Source organism: Euprymna scolopes, unplaced genomic scaffold, assembly GCF_053919585.1.
Source record: "Euprymna scolopes isolate OS-2025 unplaced genomic scaffold, ASM5391958v1 sca806, whole genome shotgun sequence".
Classification (NCBI taxonomy): domain Eukaryota; kingdom Metazoa; phylum Mollusca; class Cephalopoda; order Sepiida; family Sepiolidae; genus Euprymna; species Euprymna scolopes.
Genome location: NW_027633887.1, coordinates 12,501 through 22,500, shown reverse-complemented (window position 1 = coordinate 22,500; position 10,000 = coordinate 12,501). Strand labels below are relative to the sequence as shown.

General features: G+C 59.9%; 2 non-coding genes and 1 pseudogene across 2 annotated transcripts in view; all 3 read left to right on the top strand.

Annotated features, from left to right (window-relative positions):
* Positions 1-4,117: 4,117 nt before the first annotated feature.
* On the top strand, positions 4,118-6,488 carry LOC145276302 (small subunit ribosomal RNA; annotated as a pseudogene).
* Positions 6,489-6,886: 398 nt separating this feature from the next.
* LOC145276298 (5.8S ribosomal RNA) lies at positions 6,887-7,044 on the top strand. The gene has a single exon (XR_013867924.1). It is a non-coding gene; the product is annotated as a 5.8S ribosomal RNA (ribosomal RNA).
* Positions 7,045-7,637: 593 nt separating this feature from the next.
* LOC145276299 (large subunit ribosomal RNA) overlaps positions 7,638-10,000 on the top strand; it is a 5,724-nt gene continuing 3,361 nt past the window's right edge. The window contains exon 1 of the ribosomal RNA XR_013867925.1: positions 7,638-10,000. This exon is cut by the window's right edge and continues 3,361 nt beyond it. This is a non-coding gene — a ribosomal RNA (large subunit ribosomal RNA).

The window sequence follows — 10,000 nt, the reverse complement described above, 5'->3', positions numbered from 1 at the left end:
CACACCGACCGGCACCCCCGACGACGACCACGGGTAAACGGCGGGACTAACTGTGACTCTCTTAAGGTGTGAGGAGGCTTTGCCTCTTAAGCAAGTTTGACTGACGCCTACCGACACCGGTCAGGTCGGCGAGGCTCCGGCGGCCCCGAGCGGGACCACAGGTTGCGGAAGGCGTCCAAGTGAGCGGCGGCGACGCCAGGAGGCCCCCGGGGTCGACTCCGCGGCCCCGGGTCGGTGTGCGGGCCTCCAGAGCTCGATAAAGTAGTGGTGTCGCTAGCGGTCGAGAAGGCACTTTTCGACGCCTACTGCCACCCCCACATGGCGGTAGGCGCAAAACTGGAAAATCGCCGACCAGAAATGTCGCTTCGTATAATCGACGTTTTTTTTGACCACCATTTTCAGGTGTCGGAGGTGGGTCTGGACGAATACCAACACCATTTCTGGGGTTTCACAACCGCCCGGCTTCTCCGACATATGTTGGAAAGGAGTAGCGATCGAGCGAAGGGGGCTGTCGGTAGGCGGCCGCGGGTTGCATGTGTGCCCGGGACAGCACCCCCATCCAACTAAGGGGTGTCCCCCGGGGGCCAGGGGGACCTCGTCCAGGTCGGCCGGGCGCTTCCAGACGCCTACCGACACCGGTCAGGTCGGCGAGGCTCCCGGCGGCCCCGAGCGGGACCACAGGTTGCGGAAGGCGTCCAAGTGAGCGGCGGCGACGCCAGGAGGCCCCCGGGGTCGACTCCGCGGCCCCCGGGTCGGTGTGCGGGCCTCCAGAGCTCGATAAAGTAGTGGTGTCGCTAGCGGTCGAGAAGGCACTTTTCGACGCCTACTGCCACCCCCACATGGCGGTAGGCGCAAAACTGGAAAATCGCCGACCAGAAATGTCGCTTCGTATAATCGACGTTTTTTTTGACCACCATTTTCAGGTGTCGGAGGTGGGTCTGGACGAATACCAACACCATTTCTGGGGTTTCACAACCGCCCGGCTTCTCCGACATATGTTGGAAAGGAGTAGCGATCGAGCGAAGGGGGCTGTCGGTAGGCGGCCGCGGGTTGCATGTGTGCCCGGGACAGCACCCCCATCCAACTAAGGGGTGTCCCCCGGGGGCCAGGGGGACCTCGTCCAGGTCGGCCGGGCGCTTCCAGACGCCTACCGACACCGGTCAGGTCGGCGAGGCTCCCGGCGGCCCCGAGCGGGACCACAGGTTGCGGAAGGCGTCCAAGTGAGCGGCGGCGACGCCAGGAGGCCCCCGGGGTCGACTCCGCGGCCCCCGGGTCGGTGTGCGGGCCTCCAGAGCTCGATAAAGTAGTGGTGTCGCTAGCGGTCGAGAAGGCACTTTTCGACGCCTACTGCCACCCCCACATGGCGGTAGGTGTAAAATCGGAATAGACCGGACCAGGAATGTCGAGGGGGAAAAAAATGACAAAGTCCTGGTGTGCCTAGGCGTCGAGAAGGCACTTTGCGACGCCTACCGACATCCCCATGTGGCAGTAGGCGTAAAACTGGAAAATCGCCGACCAGAAATGTCGCTTCGTATAATCGACGTTTTTTTTGACCACCATTTTCAGGTGTCGGAGGTGGGTCTGGACGAATACCAACACCATTTCTGGGGTTTTCCAGTTTGAAAGTTTTATAAAACATGTTCGGTAGGAAGCACACTTTGGTGTGTCGGTTCGTCGGAGCAGCGACTCTTTGCCTCGTGGTTGGTCCGGAACGTCTCTACGGGCTTGTCGCAAAGGCGTCAGAAAGTGGCATCTCCGCCGCCTAGGGCTGTCACCGTTATCGCTGTCGCCGCGCTCCAACTTGTTTTGATCCGCCGCCTTCGTTCCTGCCAACCGTGCGCCCGCTCATCGTCGTTAGGTTATAATACGTGGTACGTGTGTGTGCTTCTCCGTGGACCTAGGGCTGCTCGACGTGTCGAACGATATGTTGGAACAACTAACGGCTCCTTTTCCTGGTTCCATAGTCGTCGTGGTACCCGCGTCGTCAGCCATATCTATGTCCACCATGTTTAGCCGATACGTTTGCTGCAGCTTCTGCTTCCGCCTCAGCGTTCGCCGCTCTCAGCCGCCGCTGTTGTTGCTGCCGTTCTGCCATTCAACCACTACCTGCGAATCTTTCGATGATCGGCCGAACGACCCATCGCTGTGCGACCGATAAATCCTCCGGATTAGGGAGAAACGCCGCCGCTCTCTGCCGCCGTCGAACGGAAAAACGTACATTGTAACGAACGAACGAACGAACGAACGAATTAACGAACGAGCGAACAAACAAACAAAAATAGCCGCGGGGGATGCACTATGTAGATCCTGATCCCCTTGTAACCATACGTACGTTGTTCGATGCTCTCCCGTCCTGGAAGTCGCCGCAGCAAACAGGAGGATGAGCAGCAGCAGGCGCCGCCGCCGTAACCGCCGCCTGCCTGCCGCCTCCTACTCCTGTCAGCGTCCGATCTCACAGCCGTGTGAACGTTCGCTGACACCCGATTTCTTTCCGTCTGGCAAAACCTTGGACGTCCCGCTCGCGGTACACGTGCTGCAGCGACTTCTCGTCCGACAACGCATAAGCGTCGACGTCTGCCGCCGCATCTTCTGATACGTGGACGGTGATAGCGCTAGTCCCTTCTTGCGCCACCTCCACCTTTGTTAGCGCCAAAGAAGATCGATCGAGCAGTCGTGGTCGCAGTCGATTAACCCGTTTTCACCGTCCGCAGTTCCCAAGCCGCCGATCAAGTCGTTGCTCTTCTTGTTCGTTCTTCCCCATACCGTCGATTTGCACGGCTGCCGGATGAGCCATCCTCTGTCCGGCGAAGCGCTCACGTCAGTGATCGATACTTGCACCGACAGTCCTCCCGCTCGCGACTCGGTGCTCGAATCGGACTCGTTCGTTTTTATCTCGATGCGATTGTGAAAAGGGGGGACCGGTCGTCAATGTCGTGTGTGTCGACGATGTTGTTCGCCCGGTCCGCCGCGTTGTTGTCGTTTTTTTTTTTTTTTTTTTTTTCCCCTAACGTTCGCCGTCGCACGGACGAAAGGGTGAGAAAAAAAAAAAAAAGCTCGAAAAAGCCGCCCAAAAAAATCGGACCGAGGAGCCGCTTGCGAGAACGCGCCATGTGCACGTTGTCTCTCCTCGGTTTTCCGAGCACGAACACGACGCCGGTCGGTCGGTCGGTCGACGAAGGCGACGACGAAGGTGACGGGAAAATTTACGCCGCCGCTGCCCTGGTCCAGCTCCTCCCCGATGACGGCTGTGATGTTGACGTTGACGTTGGCGACGACGACGACGACGACGGAGACGACGACGACGACGAGACGGCATCGATGGCGACCACGATGACGACGACCTCGACGAGTTCAGTCTGCACCTTGACCTCCGATGTCCGTGTGCACTGCCGTCGTGCTGTTTGTCGTTTGTCGTATGTATCGCTGTCAAGGGTGCCGTTGTCGTTGTTGTTGTCGACGTTGTTGCTTGCTCTCTCGTCTCGGTCGGTTGGTACGTTGATGACGACGACGACGACGAAGACGACGACGACGACGACGAGACGGCATCGATGGCGACCACGATGACGACGACCTCGACGATTCCAGTCTGCACCTTGACCTCCGATGTCCGTGTGCACTGCCGTCGTGCTGTTTGTCGTTTGTCGTATGTATCGCTGTCAAGGGTGCCGTTGTCGATGTTGTTGTTGTCGACGCTGTCGTCTGTTCTCTCTTCTCGGCCGGCTGTGACGTGGACGTTGACGACGACGACGACGAGACGGAATCGATGGCGACCACGATGACGACGACCTCGGCGAGTTCAGTCTGCACCTTGACCCTCGATGTCCGTGTGCACTGCCGTCGTGCTGCTTGTCGTTTGTCGTATGTATCGCTGTCAAGGGTGCCGTTGTCGTTGTTGTTGTCGACGTTGGTCGCTTTCGTTCTTTGAGTCTCGGTCTCGGTCCAAGTCAGGGGAGAAACAAAAAAGAGGCCATCAGCGCGGGCAGCGCGCTTCTTCTGACGGCGAACCCCCTCGAAAAATAAATAAACACGTGCCCGTCGTTGTAGTTGTCTGTCTTATGTCGGTCGGTCGGTCGGTCGGTCTGTCGTTCTGTCGAAACAAAGTCCCAAATTCCAACGATACCTGGTTGATCCTGCCAGTAGTCATATGCTTGTCTCAAAGCTTAAGCCATGCAAGTGTAAGTTCACGCCACGCATTAGAACGGGCGAAACCGCGAATGGCTCAGGAACCGGACCTAATCCTCGGGACCGTATTCCTCCTCGGAGGCGATGGATAACTGTGGCAATTCTAGAGCTAATACATGTGACACAGGCCGCGATCGGTCGGCGCGCCGTCGTCGCCACGCCTCGCGCGCTGGCACCCGCGTCGGCCGTTCCGGGTCGCGGCGCTACATATTAGACTGAGACCGATGCGCGTCATTCCGTCCTCCCGTCGTCGGCGTTCCCGCTCGCGGGTCCGTTCGGTGGCGGGGCTCATAGGGCGGCGCGCTCCGCTTTGGTGACTCTGGATAACTCACTGGTCGATCGCACGAGCTTTCACGCCCGGCGACGGGTCTCTCGAGGGTCCGCCCTATCAACTGTCGACGGTCGGTTAAGTGCCTACCGTGGTTACTACGGGTAACGGGGAATCGGGGTTCGATTCCGGAGAGGGAGCATGCGAAACGGCTACCACATCCAAGGAAGGCAGCAGGCGCGCAAATTACCCACTCCCGGCACGGGGAGGTAGTGACGAAAAATAACGACGCGGGACTCTGTCGAGGCCCCGCGATCGGAATGAGTACACTTCAAATCCGTTAACGAGGACCAACCGGAGGGCAAGTCTGGTGCCAGCAGCCGCGGTAATTCCAGCTCCGGTAGCGTATATTAAAGTTGTTGCGGTTAAAAAGCTCGTAGTCCGAACTCGGGTTCGTGGTCGCGCAAGCGGCCCCGGGGCGGCGGCGCCATCGTCCGTCGTTGACTTTGGTCGTCCGTTCGCATTCCCGGCCCTTTCCGCCGGTGTCAACCGCTAGCATACCCGCCACGCGGTCCTGCCGGCGAGGTGGACGAGGAGGTCGTGATCGGGATCCGGGAAAAAAAAAACAAGTGGTCGTCGGTTCGGTTCCGGGAGTAGTCTAACGGGGGGGTGCTACGTGTGTGTGTTTGGGTGCGTTCATTCGCATCCCCGCACTCTGACCCCCGCGCTTCTCTCCCTCTCCCTTTCCGCGCGTTCCTCTTTTTTTTTGAACCCCCCGGTCCGCTCCGAGTCCCTGCTTCGTGTCTTGTCTGCGCGCGTGTTGCGGTCGGCGGTTTCTCCTCCAAGGGTGCTCTTAACCGAGTGTCCGCGGCGGCCGGTACGTTCACTTTGAAAAAATTAGAGTGCTCAGAGCGGGCTGTTCAAGCTTGCATACGATAAGCATGGAATGATGGAAGAGGGCCTCGTCTACGTCTGTCGGTCTCCGTCTACGGCGAGGCAATGATCGAAGGGAGCGGTCGGGGCCACTCGTATTGCGACGTTAGAGGTGAAATTCTTGGATCGTCGCAAGACGAACTGCAGCGATGGCGTGTGGCAAGCACGTTTTCCTCGATCAAGAGCGAAAGTCGGAGGTTCGAAGACGATCAGATACCGTCGTAGTTCCGACCGTAAACGATGCCGACCGGCGATCCGCCGGCGTTCGCTTCCATGACCCGGCGGGTAGCCTGCGGGAAACCAGAGTTCGGTTCCGGGGGGAGTATGGTTGCAAAGCTGAAACTTAAAGGAATTGACGGAAGGGCACCACCAGGAGTGGAGCCTGCGGCTTAATTTGACTCAACACGGGAAAACTCACCCGGTCCGGACACCGGTAGGATTGACAGATCGATAGCTCTTTCTCGATTCGGTGGGTGGTGGTGCATGGCCGTTCTTAGTTGGTGGAGCGATCCGTCTGGTTGATTCCGATAACGAACGAGACTCCGGCCTGCTAACTAGTGCGCCGATGTCAGTGATTTTTACGGCGGGCTCGGCGTCCTCCGTGGCGCTCGGGTCCGGGTCGGTTTTCTCACGCACTTCTTAGAGGGACGGGTGGCAGAAAGCCACACGAGGCGGAGCGATAACAGGTCTGTGATGCCCTTAGATGTCCGGGGCCGCACGCGCGCTACACTGGAGGTATCAGCGGGGACTTCGCCCCGGCCCGAGAGGGTTGGGAAACCTCTGAACCACCTCCCGTGATAGGGATCGGGGCCTGTAACCAACCCCGTGAACGAGGAATTCCCGGTAGGCGCGGGTCAACAGCCCGCGTCGATCACGTCCCTGCCCTTTGTACACACCGCCCGTCGCTACTACCGATCGAACGGTCCGGTGAGGTCCTCGGATCTGGCCGACGACGCCGCCGGGCAGTGCGCGACGTGTCCGTCACGACACTCGTGCATCTACGCCTCGGCGTTCGATGCCTGGAGAAGACGACCGAACCCGATCGTTTAGAGGAAGTAAAAGTCGTAACAAGGTTTCCGTAGGTGAACCTGCGGAAGGATCATTACCGTTTTCCCGTTCGAGACTGGTTTGTTGTTTTCCGGCCTACCTCCTCTGTCTGTCGGCGTCAACGCCTCGAATGCGCGCAAACAAACCTATAAAAGGCGGAGCGAGAGATAGATTTGTGGTGACGCGGAGGTTTTTAAAGCCCCAGCTCTTCTTGCTTGCTTCCGCGTCTTACCACCTGTTTGTTTTTTCGCCCACCGCAAGTGATGGCCGCTTCTTCTTTGCCTTGTCGCCGCTTTATCGTTTTTTTTGTTTTTTTGCAGCCGCTGTGCCACCGCCGCTAGCTAAAAAAACAAACTACTCGCGACATTGCAATGCCGTCACGCCTCCTCGCACAGACCTCCTCGCACACTACTAAATCTATATAAACAAAAACTAATATAAAAAAACCAAGTGCTGAACCCTGGACGGGGGATCACTCGGCTCGTCCGTCGATGAAGAGCGCGGCCAGCCGCGATAACTGATGCGAATTGCAGGACTCAGTGAACATCGACACCTCGAACGCACATTGCGGCCCCGAGATCCCTTGTCTCGGGGCCACGTCCGGTCGAGAGGCGGAACGTTACATGTCTTTCTCCGTTAACGAAACGACATCTTGCCGTCCCCGTGCCCGCCCGGTCCTCGGCACGGTGGTAACCGGGACGTCGCAGGAGCGAGTGACGAGGGGGAAGAAAAATAAAAAAAGAATTGACTCCTTTCAATGTCTTTTTTTTTTTTAAAACCCTCTCCGGCCTCCTCCTTCGTCTCCCGCTGGCAGACCGCGGAGTCTTTTCCCTTTTCGACCGCGTGAAGAAACACTGTGGAGGAGGAGCAGGAGGAGTCTGTCCGAAAGCAGCCGAAGGGAGACCAAAAAAAAAGTACCGACCTAACCGACTGCCGACGTAAGCGCCGCCTGCTCGTCTCGCTCTCTGCCTCATGAAGGTGTCTCTCAGCGACGCCTCGAGCAGCGCGACGAGCACGGCCGTCGCACCGTAAAAAGGTGGCCGCGTCGTAGGCAACGCAACGTCGGATGGGGAGGACCCACGCTTTTTTTTAATTGTTGGCTTCTTCATTTTCGGTCGGACGGGCGCTATATCGGCCAGCCGTCGTCACACGGAGGGTACCGATCGAGATTCCTCTCCTCCAAACACCACACTCTACTAAAAACCGCCGCCCTCGGCTCGGACGAGACGACCCGCTGAACTTAAGCATATCGCTAAGCGGAGGAAAAGAAACCAACCGGGATTCCCTTAGTAACGGCGAGTGAACCGGGAGAAGCCCAACGCCGAATCCCGTCGCAAGTTAAAGGCTTCGGGACGTGTGGCGCATGGGTCGAAGGCAGCCGTTCGTTTTCGTCTCGCATAGTTCGGAGTTCCCTCGATCGGGGCCGCCCGCGGCGGGTGCCAGGCCCATTCGGTGCGGACGGCGAGCGACGGCCTTCGATCCGAGAGTCGGGTTGCTTGGGAACGCAGCCCAAATCGGGTGGTAAGCTCCATCCAAGGCTAAATACCGGGACGAGTCCGATAGTCGACAAGTACCGTGAGGGAAAGTTGAAAAGAACTTTGGAGAGAGAGTTCAAGAGAACGTGAAACCGCCCAGGGGTAAACGGGTGGGACCGCTCACCGCGATCGCGGGGGGACTCAGTCCGGTGCTGCCTAGGCTCGAGCCCAAACTCGATGTGTGTTCTTGAAAGAGAGGCCGTCGCGGCACAGGTCGTCGTTCGTCGTGTCCGCGGGGGACTCGTTCCCCGCGGTTCCAGCTTTTGTGCCCGCGTCGCCGACGAAGGAGACGGGCCGCGTGGATAGCGGGAAGGGAAACGTGGTGACGACCGCGGCGTCGGTAGGTGGCTGCGTCGGTTGGCTGCGACGGAGGGGACTCGTCCTCTCGATCGCTGCTGCCGCCGGGCCCTAACCCGCCGCATCCGTCGCCGCCGCTTCTTCTTTCCTCCTGCTCCCTCCGCGCGCGACTCCGCTGCACCCGTCCCCTTCATCATCGCTCGGCGTAATCATGGCGCGGGCGCTTCGGCGCGACCTCCGCGCGGCCGGCACCGGACGCACTTCCCCTCCGGTCCGTCGTCGCGACCCGTTCCCGGCGTGCAGGTCGAACACGCGGGTTTTTTTCCGTAGGCGGCAGGCGTTTCATCACCCTGAAAACCCCCGTCTTCCCACCTTGTGAAGTCGGGGGCCACCGGCCGTCGGGCCCGCGAACGTAACTGCCCCTTTCTGCCGGGAACGGAGGAAATCTGACACGATCCGTTACACGTGGCGAGCCGGTCCGTTTTGATCCCGCCGGAAGTCGCGTGCGGGCGACGCACTCTGTGTGTCGCTCCTTAGGCGCCCCACCGTCTCGGGCGCGTGCGCGATGAGAGGCGGGATAGGACTGGCGCGGCCTCGCCGTCACGCACCTCGCCGACGTTTCGGGTTCTTGTCGGGGGCAACCCCGCCCGCGCCCGTTTCCGTTTCCGGAGAGGTCGCTCGGCGACGCTTTTTTACTCGAGCCGCCCGCCACCCCGGGTCAGCGACGTGCATCGGCAACCCACCCGACCCGTCTTGAAACACGGACCGAGGAGTCCTGGCCGTTCGCGAGTCGTAGGGGCCACCTCTGACTAACCCCGAAGGCGAAGCGAAAGCGAGAGAGCGTGTAGGAGGGCGTCGATCGGGAGAGGTGTCGTGGCAAAGTCGTCCGGGGGTCGTCGGGGGGTGTCGTCGGTCTCGTGCCGTCGTCTTCTCCTCGCCTCACCCGCCTCCGAGCCGTGCCCGATCCCGCCGGCGCGGCGTTTTCGGCCTTCCGCCGTCGCTGCTGCGGTGCCCGCAACTTTTCCTTTTTTCTCTCTTCCCGAGAGAGATAGGAGAGGGAAGGCTCGTGGCTGACGTGCGGTTGTTTTTCCCTCCTCCCCGAGAGGGGACCGGCGCATCATCCAAAAAGGGGAATTGCCGGGCGCCAGCTTCCATATCCTCCTTCCGCCCATCGGTGAGATCCCGCGGCTTGAACTAGTCCTATTTTGTCGTCGAGTTTAGGCGCTGCGCGCGGGCGCATCACCCCCGGGTCGGTTTCCCCTTTTTCCGAGTACGACTCGGCCGACTCTGGCGTAGCGAGCGACCAGGGACCCGAAAGATGGCGATCCACGCCCGGTCGGGATGAAGCCAGAGGAAACTCTGGTGGAAGTCCGAAGCGCCTCTGACGTGCAAATCGATCGTCGGAACCGGGTGTAGGGGCGAAAGACCAATCGAGCCGTCTAGTAGCTGGTTCCCTCCGAAGTTTCCCTCAGGATAGCTGGCGCTCGATCGTCGCAATTCCATCCGGTAAAGCGAACGATTGGAGGCCCCGGGGCCGTTCACGGCCTCGACCTACTCTCGAACTCGGAACGGGTGGAACGGGCCGACTCTCCCGAACGACGGAGCCGACCCATCCGGCCGCCGCCGCCAGCACGCTTCGCTGGGCGGTTGGTCACCTCGAATGCGAGTGCCAAGTGGGCCACTTTTGGTAAGCAGAACTGGCGCTGTGGGATGAACCAAACGTCCGGCTAAGGTGCCT